Raw genomic sequence first — 21,080 nt, 5'->3', positions numbered from 1 at the left:
ACAGATTTTTTTGTTTCTAAGAAATAATGAATTATATGAAATTATGCTACATGCTGCTTTGGATTGTCAAGAGGAATTCTCAAAGTAAACCTTGTTTTTATCATGGGTGGACAAAAATCCTATGAAATACATTTATTTAAGTACAAAAGAGAAAATAGAGAGGAAATATCATTCCTTGTTTAAGTCAAAGCTAATAAGAGAGAAAAGAAAGAAGCAAAAGCTCTGACTTCACCATCATCTGCATCCTATTGTCAGGAAGTAACATATATAACAAAACAGACTTAAAGTTAAAAATCCAAACCCTATGGTTACCTTAATTCTTGGGTTTTCATGTCAACTGCCCTCAAGTCTTCACAACATAATTTTCACAACTGTTCAAACATAACCTTTACAAACAACGAGACCTTTCCTGACCACATTATTTAATATTACACCCCCTTTTCTTCTTTCTTTCCCACACACATGATCCCCCTCCCTACTCTTCTATTTTTTTAAACAGCACTTATCACTTTCTAACACTCTCTGTAGTTGTTCATTTATTATGTTTCTTGGTCAAAGTTTGTCTCACCCACTAGAATGTAAGCCCTATGAAGGCAGGATTACTGAATGTTTCACTCACTGGTATATCCCAGTCACACAGCCCAAAGTCTGGCCCCCAGTAGGTACTCTCAAAGTTCCTACTGGAGGTATTCAATACACGCTTGTCGAATAAATGGATAAATAATGAAGCGAAACTCTTGTGATTTCTATCATTCTGTAATTTCTCTACGATAAAATGACTACTGTGTCAAATTTTGTACTGAAAGGTGTACTATAGCCGGCAAGAGAAAGTTTGGAGCAATAACAGTATACTGTAACCTCTCAAGGCATAAACTCCCTTTCTCTTTAGGATAGAGACCAAGTCTTCTCAACTTAACATTTTCACAGGTTACCACTCTGCCTGGAATATAGAAATGTTCAATAAATGATTGTTAAAAGAAAGAATGGTTAATTCCAGAAAGACAGAGGAGTGTGAAGAAAAAAACTAGCTGACATACGCCTCAAAAACTCTCAACTTCTAAAAAGGAAGCACAAATACCTTTAGTGCTGCTTCAATTTAAAAAAAAATGAATAATGTACTCAAAACCAAATCAGAGCAATGCAACAAAGTGTGGTTTTTATTTTTCAAATGGAATATGCCCCTCCTCAATCTTTTTGTCCCTGAAATGTATACATTACAACTCCCTGAAAAGTTCTGCCCAACAGTGCTCCCAGGGTGGCATCGCTCTGGTGAATGTCAGCCTCTGGGTCAGGCCTTGCATGCTCCCAATATCTCTGTTTTATGGGGTAAGACTCACCTTAACCAGTCTCCTCAGTCAATTACAGAACCCAAATGCTAACTATTAAATTTGCAATAATATGTATCTTGTGCCACACTGAAGTTTAACTCTTCCCTCATGGAATTATTTACTGAGTACTTTCTGGACCAAGGATAGGAGAAAAAGAATCCTTTTTTTTTTTTTTTAAAGCTATGGACAGTAAACAAGTCAGTTTACCCTTCTGGGACTAATTCCCTCATCAGTAGTAGGAAGAAGGTGGAAAAGATAAACTCTCAAGTCCCTTTCTATTCCAAAATTCCAGGATTATTTTTTAAATGAGAAGTATTCTTGACTCAACTTTCTGTTTATTTAGCCCTAGATTTGGAGTATTTGTAACACACAATTTTAAAAAAAGCAGATGCTAGAAATGTATGTCTCACTATTTCCTAACAATCTGGTACAACTGAGTTTCCTTAAAAAAAAGTCAACAAGCTTGCCTTTCCAGAACACATCACAAATAGCTTTTGTATTAGAGATTACTTTAAAAACATGCTTAGATTTTCCTAGATTTTAGCTTCCTAACTTCTGAATTGTAACATGTTGTAAATTTAACCTTCCTAAATTCCACAAATATTCATTGAATACCTTCTCCAAAACACTACCATTGAACATGAACACACTGCTACAATAGGGACAAGGTAAGACTACTTGGAGAATCAGCAATTACAGGTCACTGAGCCTACCTAAAATTAAATTAAGTTGAATTAAAATACAAATTAAATGATTAAAGTAAAATAAAATCTACTAGCATATTTAGCTCACATATCTTTAGGGGTAACCTAAGAAAAGATGACGTTTTACCATTGCTTTTTTTTACTCAAACACATTGGGATGAACAGGAAAAAGGTTATTTTCACAGTCAGTTCTCTGGATACACTAAGTTGAAGACCATAAGAGGAATCAAGGAATTTTTCAATGGTTCTCAATCAGTCATGTATTGCTTCATTTAGTAATTAAGTGCTGGAGTACCTACTATCTACAAAGCATTGTGTCATCTATGTAAGAATATGATGGCAGGAAACTGTGTACCAGCAAAGTGCTACACATTTTCTCTCCGTGGTTTGTGTGTGTGTGTGTGTGTGTATGTGTAAGCCACATATTACTGATGTGAAGTCATTATTGTTTTTATCCCAATTTCATAAATGATAAAAGAGGATCTGATAGGGGAACTAACTGGTTTAAGAGTACTGAACAAGTTTTAAAGTGGGATTCAAATCCTGGTGTTCCGACTTGTAAGGTCTGCGTTCTTTCTAGAACACCACGCTGCCGCCCACCAAGCTAAATCAAGCACGAGTCATCTCAAAATGCTGAAATTCAAGTTCACTGTTTCTCAATCTTTTTTAATCCATGGGCCACCACAGGTTCACAATGGCAAAAGAAATAATGCCCATGAAAAATATAATGCTATTCTTAATTCTATATTGATATAACACATCTTAACTAAAAGAAAAATAAATAAATTCTCCAAAGAGAGTATCTGATATATTTTGTTTTAACTTATAAAATCGTTTCTTATTCTGGTTGATTAGAGCTCTACTTTAACAGCCAAGGGAGGAAATGTAGAGAAATACCAACTTTTTCACTTTAAATAAATTGCATGCATCTCTTCTTCCTTGAGCTAAACAATAACGATTCATAAAAACTGGTTTTCCTGTAAACCTCACTTCTCAGTATTCCTTAATATATTACTCCCCACCCCGACCCCTACACTTTACTTTGGACATTCTCACTTCTCCCTCTCTGAAATGCCTCTCTCTCTACTCTCCATCTTTCTAAAAACTACTCAGTTTTTACAGGAGAAGTCAAATACTACCTGCCTACTCTGATCATGATAGACTCCTAGACTTTCCTATTTTTTCGAGTGTTTCCAGCACTTGTTATTGAGCCAAATGTCCTTTCTACTAGGAGAGTGCCTATGGGTGAAGCCAGACACACACATGACACAATAAAATGTGACAGGTGTTATAACAGGGTATGGGGTGAAATATCAGGGGAGTGCAAAGTCAAGACCCATTAGTTCTGCTTGCGGAAGTCGAAGAAATATTCAAAGAGGAAACAGAATTACGGCGGCTTGCCCTGCAAGTCCCATCTGCCCCACCTCCCCTTCCTAAGCTTATCTTCCAAAGGACCCTTCATGTTCCAAACCTGCTACTCTCACTGCATTGATTGCTCTTCCCTAAAACATGTTCCATCGTCTCTTAACTCTTTGCCTTTGTTCTTTGTCTTCCTTGTAGCTAGAATTTGTTTCCTATCTTTCTCTGTTGAAATCACGTCCATTTTTCAAGGTATGGTTGAAATGTCTATGTTATCATGAAGATACAGCTTTTTTTTTTCAATCATAAACAACCATTTCCTCTTCTGGATTTTAAAATAGGATTTTATTAACATAAGGATTGATTTTCCTATCCAATTCTCCCAAATCTTAGATAAAAATCAGCCTTAATCTCTTGGAAAACTGTCAACTCCTTAAGGGCAACAATTTGATCATATTCTCCATTATAATTATTTTGAAACACATTTTTTACAAAGGAAAACATAGCAAGTATTCAGTATCCTGTACAGACCCTATCACAATTTTGAGCAGTGTTTTTTTAAACAGCTTTAATGAAGTCTGACTGACAGACAATAAACGGCACATATTTAAAGTGTATGAGTTAATAAGTTTTGACACATACATACACCTGTGAAACCATCATCACAATCAAGATAATTAACATATACACCATCCCCAAAGGTTTCCTCATGACCTTCATAGTACCTTCCTGCACCAGCACCACTTCTCACATCCCCAGGCAACCTGTTTTCTGTCACTACCCATTAGTTTGCATTTACTAGAATTGCATGTAAGTGGAATCATATGTACTTTTTTTTCTCTAGTGTATTTCACTCAGCAAAATTATTTTGAGATTCATCCAAAATAATGTATCAATGGTTCATTCTCTTTTTATTGTTGAATAATATTCTAATTATGTATCCTTTCACTTGTTGATGGATATTTGGGTTGTTTCATGATTTTGGCTTTTATAAGTAAAGCTGCTCTGAATGTACAAGTCTTTGTATGGACATATGCTTTCATTTACCTTGAGTAAATATCTAGGAGAGGAATGGTTGGATCATATGGTAAGTGGGTACTTTATCTTTTAAAAAACTGATTATTTTCCCAAGGTGGTTGTAACATTTTACATTCTCGTCAGAAATGTATATATCTAGTTACTCCACATTTTCACTAAAACTTGTTATGGGTAGTTTTTAAAATTTTAGCCTTTCTAATAAGTATACCGTAGTTCCTTAGTGTGGTTTTAATTTGCATTTTCCTAATCAGCAATGATGTTGATCATTTTTTCAGTGTTTATTTGCAATCCATATCTCTCTTTGAAGAAATGCCCACTTAACTCTTTTGCCCACTTTTAAAATTGGTTTGAGTTTTTTAAGTTCTTTCCATATTCATGACAAAAGTATTTAATCAGATACTTGTGTGCAAATATTTTTTCCAAGTCTGTGACTTGCGTTCTCATTCTCTTTAACAGTGTCTTTTGAAAAACAAGTTTTTAACATTGATGAAACCCAATTATGGACTGGGTCATACATTTTTGACCTTTTATTGATTACATTTTTGGTAACATATCTAAGGAAATTTTGCCTAATTCAAATTCACAGAAGTTTTCACTTATGTTTTTCTAGTAGTTTTATAGTTTCAGGTTTTAAAATTAGAACTTTGATTAATTTTGAGTTATTTAAAATATGATGAAAATTACGATCCAAAGCTTTCTGTTTGGCAGGTAGATAACCAATTTTTCCAGAACTGCCCATGTATAGGTCCTTCACATATTAAAAGATTAACCCCTTAGTATTTTCTATTTTGGCTGTTATTTTAATTGATATTTCATTAAAATTTAATTTCTTATTGTTCACTGCTAGTACAGAAATAAAAGTTGATTTTTGTATATTGATCTTGTATTCTGCAAACTCAGAACACACGTTTGAATGGCTCTTCAGTAGAAAACATTACATTTTCTATGTAAAGGATCATGTGATCTCTAAATAAAGGAAATTTTACCTACTTTTAAAATCAGAATAGCTTTAATTCCTTCTTCCTGCCATACTTACTGGAGATAGATAAATAGGTAGGTAGGTAGGTAGGTAGATAGATAGATAGATAGAAATGTAGGTATACTGTATATACACAGAGGTAGTGAAAATGAGCATCCTTCTTTTACTTCTGATCTTAAGGAGAAACATTTGGTTTCTCACCATTAAGTATTTTTATGAACTAAACTATGTCCTCCTAAAATTCGTATGTTGAAGTACTAAAGTCCAGCACCTCAAAATATAACTGTATTAGAATATGATGTCATTAAAGAGGTAATTGAGTTAAAATGAGGTCTTTATGTGGGACCTAATCTGACTGGTGTCCTTATAAGAAGATAAAATTTTGGATATAGAAATGCACACATATAGAGGAAAAATCATATGAAGCCAAAGGAAGAAGATGGGTATCTATAAAGTAAGGAAAGAAAAAAATGTATTTGTTGCAGATTTAAGGATAAATCTAGCCCCTGTCATTTTATCCTGACTCGAGGTAGAATCTAGTAAGTATTCAATACCTTTTAGATCCTGTTTTTAATATTTTTTAATTAAAATTTTTCTATTATGATGGTGCTCTGTCCTAAGCTCAACTAAAAAGAACTTAAATCTAAATTATCCTTATACTTTCCTTTGTGAATTTTTATAGCTCATTTTTTTCTGATCTACTTCTCTTTTCTTGACCACAAGTTTTACACTCTCTTCTTTCAAAGTTAGCTGGTAAGCTATTTTAAACATTAATTTCAGTGACAAAAACAAGATATTTTAAGTTAAAAAAAAAACCCACAAAATGCTGAGCTCTAAATTACCTCTGCTACTCATTTATGTCTGCAAAATTCCTCTCAGTAGAAAATTGTGTATAACTTTAATCTGATGCTAACGACAAAGAGATCTTTGCATGCTGCTGCTGCACTGGCCACGGTGGCATTGCCAAGTGTAACGTCATCACAAGTGTAATGACATTTTCATGACAGTAATGCATTCTGTGGTGACAGACTCCCTTTTGTTTAACTTCTTACCACCATTATCCATGCAATTTTAAAATTATTTGAAAAAACATTTAAAATTGTCTGAAGACCTATAACACAATATTAAACATAAAACACCAGAACTTAGTGATAATCTTTAATTCCTTATGCAGTAGTGCGGAAGCCAGAAATGGGAAAGTAACTCTGAGCAAAATCTATCATTTTTTTGTTCCTGCCTGACTATGCCCAAAAGAGATTGCCTGGAGCATGTTCCTATAAACACAGTACTTGAAATAAAGCCATACCTATTTTTCTTATCTTTTCTTCATTACCTTGTGATCACACAGTATGTTTACTAGTATTTTTTTTTTTCTGGGTTAGTATCTTTTCCCTTGTATTTCTACCCTATCCTTTAAGAGAATGTTTACATGTCAGAAACATTCTGTCAATACCAAATCTTAATTTTCACTATTATTAAAAGCATCTTACTTAACATTATAATTTTTTCACCAATTTCACACAGCTATTCTTTTGCTACATTGGCTATAAGACTTTAAATATTCTTGGATAGCTTTCCTATGGTCTTCATGTTAAAGAATGCAAAATCTATTATGCTCACTTTTCTTCCCTCCCTTCCTTCTTCCCTCCCTTCCTTCCTTCCATCGCAAATCAATCTCAACTCCTTATATTTTATAGTTACTTCAGCTATTATATAAAACGTATGGAATCAAAGATCCTTGCTAAACTAAATATGCCTCTGAATGTCTTAGGTGTGTCAGGAAGGTGCTTTATGCAAGTTTTTGGCAACTACTGAATGTCAGAAACCAGCCTGAACAGGTTTTTTATAATTATTACATTATTATAGTTGCCATAGTGAAAACACAGTAAAAAAATCAATCAACACACCTTCAGTTTTCAAGTGGCACATTCTATACATGCTCTGTCTTCACTGTACCCTCGTCCCTACTGCTGTAAACAACACAGGGCACAGACACCCCGCTCATGCTACATGATACCGTAAGAACAGAAGTGAATCTGCAGCTATTAATCAGAAGCAGATGGAGATTCGAAGTGTTCACTTAGATTGTATATGCAGTCAGATTAAATTATCTGTTTAAGTATATGACAAAATAAATCAGTCTATAAAATGCTAATTATCATTAAAAGATAAAAACTTCATGTCTTGTCTATACACATCTCAATTTTGGTCTCAGTTTATCTTCGGTAAAGTAGATTGCTTGCGATAATCTACCACACAGAGGTAAAGACATTTTAGAAGGCCATTCTGTGAAAGACAACAGTTATTTACAAAAAAAAAAATAATCTCTTACCCTGATTTCAGATTTTTTGATGTATTTTATTGCTTTTATTTCTTCATTTTTCTTTAAAGAAATGAATCATTCATTAACACCAAGACTAGTCTTTTTGACCTGATACACAAAGAAGTACTAACTTATTTTTATCAGTAATAACAATAATAATAATTTCCATTTAATGAGTGGTTATCATGTGCCAGGTACTATGCTAAATGCCTTCCAAGATATTATTTCATCTTATTCCTAAATAATCCATGCAATTTAGATGTCACTGCCACCATTTTATAGAGGAGGACACTGAGGCTTAATGAAAGTTTAAAATAACTTGGAAAAGAAGCCCTGTTTTACATAGGATTTTACACAGTACATGGATATCTAATATATTCATTTATCATTAAAAATCAATGTCAACTTAACATTTAGTTATCTCAGTATTTGTTTAAATATACAAAGTACTTTTTAATTACTATTGATAATTATTTGATCAATCTAATGGCATAGTCAAAATTAAATGAGCATAGCAGAAACTAAACACATTTCTAAAAGCCTTTAAAGAAAGAAGCTTTTATCTTTCATCTAGATTTTTAAGGAATAAAAAATTGAATACATTTTCCACAACCATTACCATACTCCTTATGTTATTCTTTGCACCATTTGCCCTTTTAGAATTATGCAAGAAAGTTATAACAATTATTATAAAGGAAAAGCACACGTTATTTTCAGTTTATTAATTTTAATCCATATTTTACTGCAAATCAAATAGCTAAATTTCTATATACTTTTTTAAAAATTGAAATTAAAGTCTCAAAATTTCAAATCCCCCAATCATTTCACACACACACACAAAACAAAAACAAAAATAACAATAATGTACAGTGATTGAGATCATGAACTCTGAGCTAGAAATACTTAACTTTAATCTTAACTCCAATCCTTACTAGTTTTTGAACTTTGGAAAATTACCTCTTTGTGCCTCTCTTTTCTCATCTGTAAAACAGAGATGATGAGTACACTACCTACCTCATAGGACTGCTGTGAAGATCAAAGGTATTAGTAAGTGTAAATTTTATGTCAGTATCTGTCATAAAGTAAGCATGGGTAATTTGTTCAAATAGGTTTAATTATTTGCATGACACTGGACAGGATGATGAACAGCTAACGAATAAAGACTCTAGTTATTACCAGTTGGTAAATAACTTGTTAGTTATATAATAGTTATATAGTTAGTTGTATAGAAAAATTCTATATGATTAAATATATATATTAAAAATAATATATATTATTTATATGTATTATATATACATATTAAAATAAATGAATAAAAATCTATAAATAAAAGTATAATAAAACTATATTTATAAAAATAGGGAATTCTATGGTACAAATGAAGTCACAGTTTCTATGAGTTTCTCAGACTTTGCTCAATTTGAATTGTGTAATAATTCTGCATAACTGTTCTTGAAGTAGAAATATCAGGATGTTTATGAACTGTCAAGAGTCATCATTATCTGAGTAGGTCAGTTAAAACAAAAACAGAACCAATAACTGAACTAAAAATAAATTAGTTCCTCCAAGAAGACCCAGTATTCCTGGAACTGTAAAACTGAGTATATGATTCCCAGGACTGTCCGAAAACACTGAGTATTATGGGCACAATGGGCAATGCCTTGACTCAAATGGGGAAGAAAGTAATCAACATTTATTGGGGTCCTAAGGTGTGGCAGGCTTTCTGTGGTTTCTGTAGACAGGTTATTTCATTTTAATCCTCATAATAGTCCTATAAGGTTATCACCCCTGTGTGATAGCTAAGGAAGCAGAAACTCAAAGGCTTTACAGCTCGCCAGTGACAGAGCTTGAACTGGGCTTATCTGACTGCTAACTTGATTCTTTTTTTGCTGTTCTCTGCTGTTTTCAGGACAACGGCTGAAGTTTAGGCAAGGATTGTCACTAGTTCTTTGAATATGGAGAAACAACTGAGATTTGCCATGTGGCTTTAAAGAGTATTTCTGATAATACCAGTGTTCCCATCTACTTGGTCAAAGCTGGTGACTCTCACAAGTGATTCAAACTGTTCTTTTCAATGATTACATTTTATTAAACTGCTTTTAAATTCATTATTAATATTAAAATTTATATTCTTGAACTGGAAAAATAGGTGACACAACAATTATCAACATAAAACCCAAATGCCTCTCTTTTAAAATTTTTAAAAATGAAAAATTCCTTCTATAGATAACTCACCAGCATCTAGGAAATAAAAGGCTATATACAAGAGAACAGGGCAAGTCAACATAAATAAGTCAAGATATACATAAACGATTACCCTTGTATCTAAATAGTAGCTATCTGAGGGGATATTCTGGTATTTCCTCTTATTATTATCTACATAGAGAGCTAACCTGAGTTCGTGTCCCAAAGGCGAAAATCTGATTCTTCCGAGAGGATTATATAACACTATTTGGAAGAAGACAAAGACTCACGGAAGCTGAATTGTACTTGACCATATTATACATGTGGGGTAGCTACAGATCGGCATATGGCAGCTTCAAGCATCCACAATTCTCCAAATTTCAAAGTAGCCCACCTTTCCAAACACCCTAATCTTTCTCATGTCCCCACCCTTAGGCAAAAATGAGATTGTACACAATGTACCACACTTGAATAGAATGTAGCAATTCAAATAGAAAGAGCTCGGAGAGAATAAACGGTAGCCCACAATCTGATCAGAAGGAAAAGAGCATGTCAACTGCCAAATGATGTCTGTAAAGAGTCAGCCAACTTTGAATTAAAGTGAAGATTCTCTGGAGAAGAGGCAGAAACCGAAAGAAAGGCAGAGAGAAAGCGTGGGGGTGGAGACGGCAGCAGCTGCGCAGAGGTTAGAAGTGGAGGCACTACCTTGGCAGCAGATATTAAGATTCTACCCAGTAGGCAGAGAATATCTAGCACTGAGGTGGGCTCTATGGAAGACACAGGAGCAGAAGAAATGTTTCCTAGCTGGGAAAAGTGGACCACCTAAATGCAAAGATGAGCTAATCTCTATCAAGGCTAAGTCACACACCAGATCTCCTCTCTCCTACTATTTTTATGTTTTAACCACAAACTTTATAAAGTGATTATTCTTTCTTCTGCAAAGTAGGAATAAGGATATAAAAGAAGACTGAGGCTTATTTCTGTCGATGGCAGCAAAATTAAATTATAAGCATCAACGTTTTATTCAGTTAGCCCTATCAACCGTAAGAAGAAAGAGAAATACAGATAACAGAACGTTATTTATAAATTACTTATAATTATGAAATAGAGATATATACTCAGGCATAACCTCTTTCTACAAGGCTCCACTCTAAAATTTTGGCCCTCTCCATCAAAAGTACTCCTACTACTCCAGTGTTTTGTGTCCCAGTCAAAGGCTCCACCATCTATCCAGTTATTCAAGAACTTGATTCCTTTTATTTTTCATCCTGTGTAACTAATTCTCAAATCCTATTAGTTATACTTTTCAAATACCTCTCGAATATGTCAATCTCTCCCCACTTTCCATCATTATCTTTCACCTGGACTACTTCCTCTCCACAGTGAACAGTATGATGTAATTACTTTAATGTACAGCAATATATGCACCCCCCCATATATAATTTGATCCAGGAGATAAATACATTTTAAAACGAAGCATGAAACTTTAAAATCTACTCATTACTGTATTTTTTTCATTGAAGTAACAACCATAGTTATGAATAAATATACTGCCAGTTCTCCTATACTCAGGAACATTCAATTGTTAAGATACTGACAGGAAACGTTTACCAACCATCGTACAAAGCTCGTGTTTAACAGTGCATTATTCTGGAAATGGTTAATCAAACATGAGTGAAGTCATCCCTCCTTTGTCAAAGAAACTCCACATCAGAGCACCATGTACTTTACTGAGTCACTTATCAGTCAATGGAACACAATCCATTTAAAAATTAACAGGATTGGACTGGATGAAAGCTAATGTACATTATCATACCACTGTAAAATACCATAATTTTTTGGCTTTGTTCTGACATCTTTCAAAAGCATCTCAGAGACTCTAAACCAAATCCAGTCATTATGTGCACAGGCACTCTATTATGCAGAGAACCCCTAGAGTTCCCTTATAACAGGGAAAGGCAAATCCCCTCTTTTTTCTACGCTTGTGCTAGTAACCAAATCCCTCTTCTGCTAACCTGTTCTGGGACTCCGCTCTCCCATTTATTACCTCCACCATCTAAGCTCCATAATGCTTCTTACTAATTTCCTTAACTAATTTCTGGTTCACGTTCATCTTTCAGTCTTCTAAAATCTAGGTTTCATGGCTACCAAGGGCCAAACGCCAAAGACTACTTTCAGTCCTCATCCAACTTGATGTGTTTGATATTTTATGTTAATAGTGTGTCCTCCGTCTTCACACTTGCTTGCTTCTAACACTCTTCCTTATATAACATAAAGGTTTCATTCTTCTATTACACAACTTTTTAAAAAATTTCTTTTATATATTTCTCTTTCTTTCTTTCTTTCTTTCTTTCTTTCTTTCTTTCTTTCTTTCTTTCTTTCTTTCTTTCTATTGGTGGGGGGAGGTAGTTAGATTTATTTATTTATTTTTAGAGGAGGTACTGGGGATTGAACCTAGGACCTTTTGTATGCTAAGCTTGTGCTCTACCACTTGAGCTATACCCTCCCCCAAGATTTCATTCTTCTAAATCAGAGTCCTGGACTCAAATTTGAATTATTTCCAGCAACTAACAGTGATGTCAGGAAAGTTACTAAACCTTTTGAACTTCAGATCTATAACTTTAAAATCAAGCTAGTTATATTTATCTTGTTGGGTAGTTGTGTAGAATAAGTTATAACACATTTAGCGTATCTCAAACTTTTCTACTCAAGTACTTCTGTGGGAGAAGAATATGCATCTCTGACTCCTCCTGGGAAGTCTGGGGCTGTATCCTTGATGGAGACTTCTTGTGTGTGAGTATGTCAGACTTAATCTTTAAATTCTGTGTGAATTTTACATGCTGCTTAGTATCATCCTGCTTATTTAACTTCATCTATATATTAATTTTATTAAGCTGTAAACTAACATTGGTAACTGATGATGCAGGAAGACAGGACAGACACATGGGTTCTCCAGCATCTGCAACACTGTCCTCCTTGCCTGGGGGAAAAATATACTTGTGACAGAATAGACTACCCAAATTTGTGGCAAGAGTAGCTGTTCTCATAACCTTCTCCATGCTGTTTCAGAACCTGCATTCTCTTCCACCTCCCTCTCTTAAATATTGGTATTTTAGGCCTTTTTAGAATACTAAAGAAAAAAAGAAAGACGAAAAATCTGTCTTTTGAAAGGAAAGAAATTCAGTTCATTGGCCACCAAAGGCCTTGTTTGTTTTGCTTAGGAATATTGGAATTGCATTTTTAAAAATAAAGGGGGAGCTTGTCCTAGTTTGAGTTGTGTCACCCCCAAATTCATGTCTACCTGGAACCTCAGAAGTTGACTTTATTTGGAAAGAGGGTCTTTGTAGATGTTATTAGCTTAGAAGAGGACATACTGGCTTAGGGTGGGCCCTAAATCCAATGACTGGTGTCCTGATAAAGAAAGTCGTGTGAAGACAAACAGACTCACATATGGGGAAGAAGCCCATATGACGAGAGAGACACCCACTGGAGTAGGGCAGCTGCAAGCCAAGGAATGCCAAGGATCACCGGAAGTCACTAAGAACTATAAAGGATTCCTCCCCAGAGCCTTTAGAGGGAGCACAGTCCCGCCAACACTGTGATTTCCGGTATCTGGCCTCCAGAACCGTGGGAGTAAACTTCTCTCGTTTTACACCGCCCAGTTTGTGGTCCTTGGTACAGCAGCCCTAGGGAACGAGTACAGGTTCCACTTCAGATGGGAAGGTCATGGGAGACCCCTTGGAAAAAGGGACATCTCAGCTGTCACCTTAAGGACAAGAAAGAGACAGTCAGGTAGCTGAGAGAAGAGAGGTTTTGAAGGTGCCATGAGGGAGAAGATGCTGTCAGGTTCAAGAAGCTGCGTGATTTATCCAAGGTCATAAGACCAGGAAATTGAATAACTGAGTCTTGGGCCCAAGACTTCTGATTCAAAGACCAAGGGTTAAACCAAGGGTTAAAGCTTTCCTACTATGTCTAGATCTCAGAAGATTTTCAAAACAACCAAGCAACCAACCAATCCACCCATCCACCCAACCACACGTTCAATTTTCTTGGCAATTAAAAGTGAAGCATGGCTAGAGGCAGGCAGAGCAGATACTGCTGACAAAGGACATTTTTATGAGAGACAGGGGAAAGGCAAGGACAGTATTAAAGAGCTACTCTATAATCTTCCCTCCTAGCCAAAGCACCCTACAGAAGCACAAGTGAGGGCCAGCTTACTCAGCCTCTAAGTCTTGGTGATCACTTGTAGCTCCTTCTTAAAAGAAGGGGCGGAAAAGGCTTCCTGGAGGCTGCAGCTCTCTTCCATTCAAAACTCACCTATAGGCAACCATGTGAAACCTTGGTAAAAAACCCACCATGTCTCTGGCCTGATGAAAAAGCTTCAAGGCTCACCTTTTCCTCTACTAATTGTAGCTTTAGTGTCATAGGCTGAAATCAGCTTCCAAATAGGTTTTGTTTGATCTGCTTAGTGTTTTAAAAACCCAGGTATTTCACGTAATAGTTTAGATACTCAATTTTTCTTAAAAACTAAGAAGTCCATGCCTCAGGGAATGACTAGTCAGTGCTGGATAACGGCTTCCACTTAGAAAGGGCGTGCATTTACCCATAACCACGGTCCCTAGAGCCTCACTTAAATAGCTTTTCTGGCCTATTGCAGGCGTTTGGGTTTGTGAGCTTGGTCTATAAAAGCTGACTTTACAGTCTTCAACTTGACCCTACTTTATCTGTACACTTAAACCTCTCACTATTAACTTGGAGAAACTCCTCACTCTTCTATAAGTGTTTCATATTTCATACTCATTTCTCCACCTCATTTCTCTTTCAGTCAAATCTACCCCTGCTCCAGGGAACAACACAAGTGTGGCACTTTCTCCGAACATACCTGGCCCACTATTTTTCCAGAACTAACTTCTTACTGTGTCTGCTACTTAGTTACCTGAATTGAATGCTGACTGGCATTGTTAGTTAACAGTCAAGTACACATATTTAAGCCAAAGATTATGTGGGGTTGTCACGAACGTTTTTGCCATCATCTTCGCACTTAACACTTAAAATACTCATGGTTAGTTTCGTAAAGTGACAAGTGAATGGTATCAATGACTAATCACCACAGAAAGGCTGGCTAGGTAATAATTCTAATTATTCACACTTTTGATTATATTAGCTAGGCTTTTGGCTTCACCCTCTTACTTCTAGACAATTCCTTACCTGATGGGTATCTAGCAAAGACTGGGGAGAATAAAGAAGGGTATGATTTTTCTTGTGAATGCTCCAACATAAGGCTTTATGAGAAGAAAGATTGAAATCAATGGCTAAAATAAGATTATTAGGTTTCCTAGGATTTTTGTGATCACAATTACCACAGAAAATTAAAAATCAATTGCATCATCATATTTTGACTTTCAAAATCATTATAAAACTAAGAGTTAATCCTGGATGGCTTCTACTAAATGAAATAAATGTAAGGTTAACTATGGGTTTTATTTCACATGCATCTGAATTTAGACTAACCCTGTTCTGCACAAGAGTCTACCCTGAAGCTGAATCCTTAAATTCCTAATGTATTTGTGTGGCTGAGAATTTGGGTTAGCCCTCAGACTGCTCTCCCAGTTCCATCTCCAACCCCTGTATTTTCAGACAGGGGACCAGGCTGGCAGTGACTCCTGGAGTGAAAACCATCTAGCAGGTTTTAAATGGTTTTGGACTGCTGCCTAGTAGTAGTAAAACCAAAATTAATGAGACAGAACTGATTTGAGAATGATGGGTTTGAAACATACCAGAAGCCCCATATCCACACTCTTGCCCACTCAATTTAACTCATTCCTGAAGGTCACTCTCATTTTAAAAGACAGCTATTTGTATTACACATTTTCACAAGACTGCTCATTTACTATCAACCAATTTCAATTCCCTTTACTTAAGAAAATCTTTTGTGACTTTAATCCTCACAAAGGATTATAAGTGATTTCCTGTCTCTGTTGATGTAGAGCAAATGGACGTCCCTAATACACATTCTACAAGATTGTAATTAGACATCGTTCTGAAGTAAAGTTTCATTCACTTTTGATGGTGATATCTGCTTACAATATTTTTTAAAAAGTGCTTTCAGTTGGCAAAATCTTCTTAGGAATTCTCTAGAAGCAGGTTTTGTTTATATTTTGTTAATTTTTTTCCTTAGGAAATTATCAAAACTAAGGATTCTGTTTTATCACTGTTCATATTCTGCTCTAAATGGGAAAGGGGGAAAAAAGGCAAATCCCGGGGGGGTGGGGAGAATGTAGAAGCCTCTGCTGTAGCACAAACAGCTATTTATGTGTTTCTCTCACAGAAGAATAAGAAGTTTGAGAGAACATTATGCCCATAACCACACATTCAAATGAGAGCTTCTAAGCGGCCTTCACAGTGAGTCTCTGAAACCAGGCACTGGCTGAACGCGACTCCCCTTCCGAGTGCTCCTCCTCTCTGCCAGTCCCACCCCTGCTCTCCCTGTCATTACTAACTAGTGCCGGTTCAAACTGGCTGGCTCCAGCCTTTGCAGCATCCTTCCTCTCTTTCTCTGGGCTTTTGTTCGGGTTAGAACAGAGCACGGCTTTTTCATTCCACGCAGCTTGTGCAATTAACCCGCAAACTGAAAAGCATCATGGTCTATCACGGAATAACCTATTGATGACTTAATTACCTGAAAAGATAACATTAATCTAAAGCAAACATAGCTGCATGTTTACTATTTATTATCATATATATTTGTATTTCAGCTCTTCTCTTGATTTCTGGTAGTTAAATTGCTTTTAACCCTTGGCCAATCATAAGTCATTCTGTTTAACTGTTCTGTTTGTTTGTTTATGAAGTCCTAAAGAAATATTTATATAAAGAATTTGTAAAGAATCCAAGGGAAGTTCATTCAAATATCCTAACTTTTTCTGTTTTTCCGCTGGACAGACAGGGAAGAGTAAACAGAATAGTCCTGACTCATTCAACAAAGGGAAAACTGGAAAATATAACCCATACAATGGCATTATTTTAAGCAATGCACTGGTTTTAGAATCAACTATCTGAAGCACTGAATATGTCCCTTCTGTAACAATACCTATCTATGCGAAGGAAACTATTTGAAAGCAATTTTTTGTTTTTAGAATAAGCATACGTCATTATCAAAATTCAAAGGAAATAAAAGCAATCAAAAGCACAGAAATATTAGATTCTGATGAAATAAAAATAAACATGACTTAGTTACACCAAACAGCTGCCACCCCATATTAACTGCAGTTTCCCTTCTAGTGTTGAGGATTAATACACCAGCCTGTTATGAGCGGAGTTTTGGCCTCAGGCTTCTGTACTTCTGTATAACTGTACGTGTGTGTGCTGTGGGAGGAAGAAGAGGAACAGAGAAAAGGCAAGGGCGAGCTGATAGAGTCAAGGCTTTACAACCCCCTTCAATGCTAACACACATTTGACAAACATAATGGGATCTACCAATCTAAACCAGCTAGGAGAAATGAACTTGACCTCACAGCAGGCTTCACACACTGGAAAGAGAACTTTTGCCTGGACATGTGTTTACCTTGGCCAGTGCAGTGTTTTTAATAATTTGAATGTGACTTCCCCTAGGCAGGGCATGTACTTCTTGTGTCCCCACTGCCTTATAATTGTCTCTGTTCCTGTGACTGGCCTCTGAAGGCCTTAGAGTTTGTGACCCCACTTCGGACGCTAAGATGTGTCTTATGACCCAACATCTCCGCTGACCACACGTTAAAGCCTACCTCCAAGCTCTGGGCACGTATTTTCCTCTCTCCTTTAGGAATTTTGTCTCAGAAGCAAATTCACTGTGACAACAGACATGGCAGTCTATACAAAATCCTAGACTGTCCCCAGTGTGCACGCTTACAATTAAACAAAGCATTGTGCTGAAACTCAGCCAATTCACCTGTGTCTCATCCCTTTGCCAGCAACGGACAAACGTGGAATAAGAAGTAACATCATTCAAATCAGGGATGACTCATAAATTCAGACTAAACGCCAACTAAACTTGGCCTTCTGAATTACGTTGGATTCCTGGAGAAAACTAGAAAATGATGTAAATAACGTGTCTTCCCTTTGTGGAGTCGTTTGAAGACTGGGTGTGCTTCCACATGTCACAAAATAAGAGCAACTCATATTTTGGGTAAGAGGATCAGATTTAGATCCAAGTCCTTAAAGGAAGTTAGTGGAGAGTGGTAGATTCTTAGCCCATTTACACTCCTTTTCTGAAATGACTGCCGCTCCTTTGCTGCTCTGCTGGTCGGCAATAAATGCCGGAAGCTAGTTCCAGGAACAAGTCTTCAGAGAAAACAGCCAACAATGGCGTCTTAAAGGCCTAACGAAAATAAGGGTATCAAGCTGTATGTTTGGGAAAGAAGTTATTTCTGAACCGCATAAAGAGGTGAGGTGAAGGGGGGCGGGAAGGACAGGATCTCCCGCCTGTGTGAGGAAACCACTACGGCATCAGCGCTGAAGGGGGAGGTAAGTGTGTCTGATCGCTCCTCAGCTTTCCAAGATTACTGTCTGCTTTTCACGAGGCCACACAGAAACGCTCTCACTTACAGGGCTTTTGTAAGTTGCATATGCAGCTAGAACAAGAAAGTGCTTAAAAATCTGGAACTCACTATTCAAATGTTAGGTATCGTGATTATTTAAACCAATGTAAAGGAAACGCTATGCTTCCATCTGTAGAGCACAGTATCTCCATTTCCACTGAAAACTTGTTCATCAAGTCTAAATGTTGTTCCCAAGTGAACACGAGACATTTTTTTCTAAGTTATTATCATTTTTTTCCCACACGTACTTTCATAGTATTTTATAGCTTTGTCCTTTAAAGAAAGCATTTCATTCACACAAACATTAATCCACAATATTTCCACAAGGCAGGAAGAAATTCAAATTGCATGGGAAGTCAGCAGTGAGCCTGGAATGGAATCCACGTTTCCTGACCTTCATTTTAGTGTTCCGTCTGTTAGGTTCTGGTATTTGAATAATGAACTCAAATTAAACTAATTGTCATTGCTCAAAAATTCATTAATCACAGCAGCAAATCTGAAAAAAATGAGTAAGTCAATGAAAACGAATACCCTAACACTGCTTTTAAGTGACGTTCCTCACACAGCTACCTAATTAATGAAAGAAATCCTAACCCACATCTTGTACCTCATTAAAAACGGGCCCCTTCTTTGACTACTATGTTTTAAAACAAAATTCCAAGGCTTAAAGTGACAACATGCTTTTCTTTTATTGCCTTGGTTTAACTTTGTAATTCAAGCCGGAAGATTTGAACGTGGTTTTCTAAAAAATGCACATTTAATTTATAGACAAATAAAATGCATTATCAGTCTTTTCTTGGATTATCTTTATTTTAAGTCCATAGCTATAGCATTAGAGTAACTGATAGTCTTCTACCAGTGTATATCAACAACAGAAAACAGAGAAACAAGCGTGTACAGATTGGGGGCATATTTCTTGCGTCAGTGTTCCAGGCATGTGATAAGAAGAATCAACTGAGTTCCTCTGGATTTAACTCCTGGGTAGAAAGATAATAAAAGTGAACCCAGAAGCACCAACTGTACTTCTCCTACCAATACTGTACATAATACCAAATCCCAGAATTATAACTTTTCTCAGTGTTTACTGGTTAATAAAAACACTACCTGACCAAAGCTATAATTAATAATAAACTAGAATTTAAGCTCCAAGAAGATAGAGACTTTTTATATGATTTGTCTGCTGTCATATGCCCACGTGTTGTGCACAGAACAGTGCCTGCCATAAAACAGGTACTCAATAAACTATGTGTTGAGTGAAAGGAAGTGGGGAATTAAGCGGAGGTTCTGGCTGAGGAAGCACAGTAATACTATCCAGAGTAAATCACAAAAAGCTTCAATAGAAGTGTTCAGCAGGGAAGCCTTTAATAAAATAATATCTCTTTGGAAGTAAAATATTGCCAGCCTTGATGTTACGCTTTCTCTCCAAAAAGCATACTCTTCAATACTTATGGTACTGTATTAAATTAGGCAACAAATTACAAGTTAAAGCCAAGCAGTTTTAAAATTGGGGCAATCAAAATAAGAAAAGCTTCAAGTTAATCGAAGTAAATTTTTCAGAGCAACAAGTTCTACAACTAGAATGAAAGCCAGTAAATAAAAAAGTTACTTTTACCCTAACTGACATTAAAAAAATTGTTGAATAATACCTCAAATAAAATTATTTTTTAAATTTCTTCCTTTTGCCTAAACAAGCTGTTCAGGACTTCCAATTCAATACGCACAATGGCTTCCCACAGGAAAGTCCACTCTAAATACACACCAATGATGGAGTTTAAAACAATAAGGGTGGGAAGAGTAAAAATTACAGCCAGGGTCAAATATAATCAAGTACTTTAGTGAACCAGAAATGGAACAAAAATCAAGAGACTAGGCATGTGCTGAAGCAGTGATCATGCTGGGCTACAGGTCTGGAAGTATGCTGAGACATCAGAAGTGTTGGCTCCTGCGGGATACAGAGAAATCAAAATGTTTCACAGGAGATGGGGAATCAAAATGTTTCACATGTGACTTGGTTGACGCCTCCTCATCTCAACTTCCTAAAGAAAGAATGAAACAGTTTCTGTCAACTGTTGCCTCAGTTAGTGTTTTAGAGAACTGTAGGGTAAGTGAAAACTCCAACACAGCCTCCTGACCAGAAATAAAGACAAGTCATCCATTGGCTTCAAAACTAGACTGACCATATCCCCAGTATTACACTTTGTTATTGTAAGTCTGAGTTCCAAGAATGGGGGCTCTAAGTTTTGGGTGGAAGTCACTGTGCTACTATTATTCATGAAGAGGTGATGGAGGGAGGAAAAAAGAGAAGAAACGAGAGAAAACAAAAAGCCTGCTACTCAAAATGAGTCTGACAACTAGTATTTCAAAACAGATGAATAAATCTAATGTGAGTAAAAGGCAACCAATAAAATCAACTATTTGAATATAAATGTGCTCCAGATGAAATTAATTGCATGAAACAATCCGAGAAAGATTGCAAAAGAGTAGGTTAACGATGGCCAGAATTAGTGCAGACAAAATTATCAATACAAATAGCAAGAGTTCACAAGTATACACAGTCAGAAATGAAATAAGAAAAGACAAATATGAAAGAAC

The 21,080-nt window shown here is 36.0% G+C and overlaps 1 protein-coding gene across 2 annotated transcripts in view; it reads right to left on the bottom strand.

Moving 5' to 3' along the window:
- The window catches only part of ADGRV1 (adhesion G protein-coupled receptor V1), a 471,359-nt gene that overhangs the window by 160,143 nt on the left and 290,136 nt on the right, over positions 1-21,080 (bottom strand). The window lies entirely within an intron of this gene.

This window comes from Camelus dromedarius, chromosome 3 (genome assembly GCF_036321535.1).
Source record: "Camelus dromedarius isolate mCamDro1 chromosome 3, mCamDro1.pat, whole genome shotgun sequence".
NCBI classification, from domain to species: Eukaryota; Metazoa; Chordata; class Mammalia; order Artiodactyla; family Camelidae; genus Camelus; species Camelus dromedarius.
The sequence above is the reverse complement of the archived record's forward strand: the minus strand, read 5'-3'. Positions and strand labels throughout refer to the sequence as shown.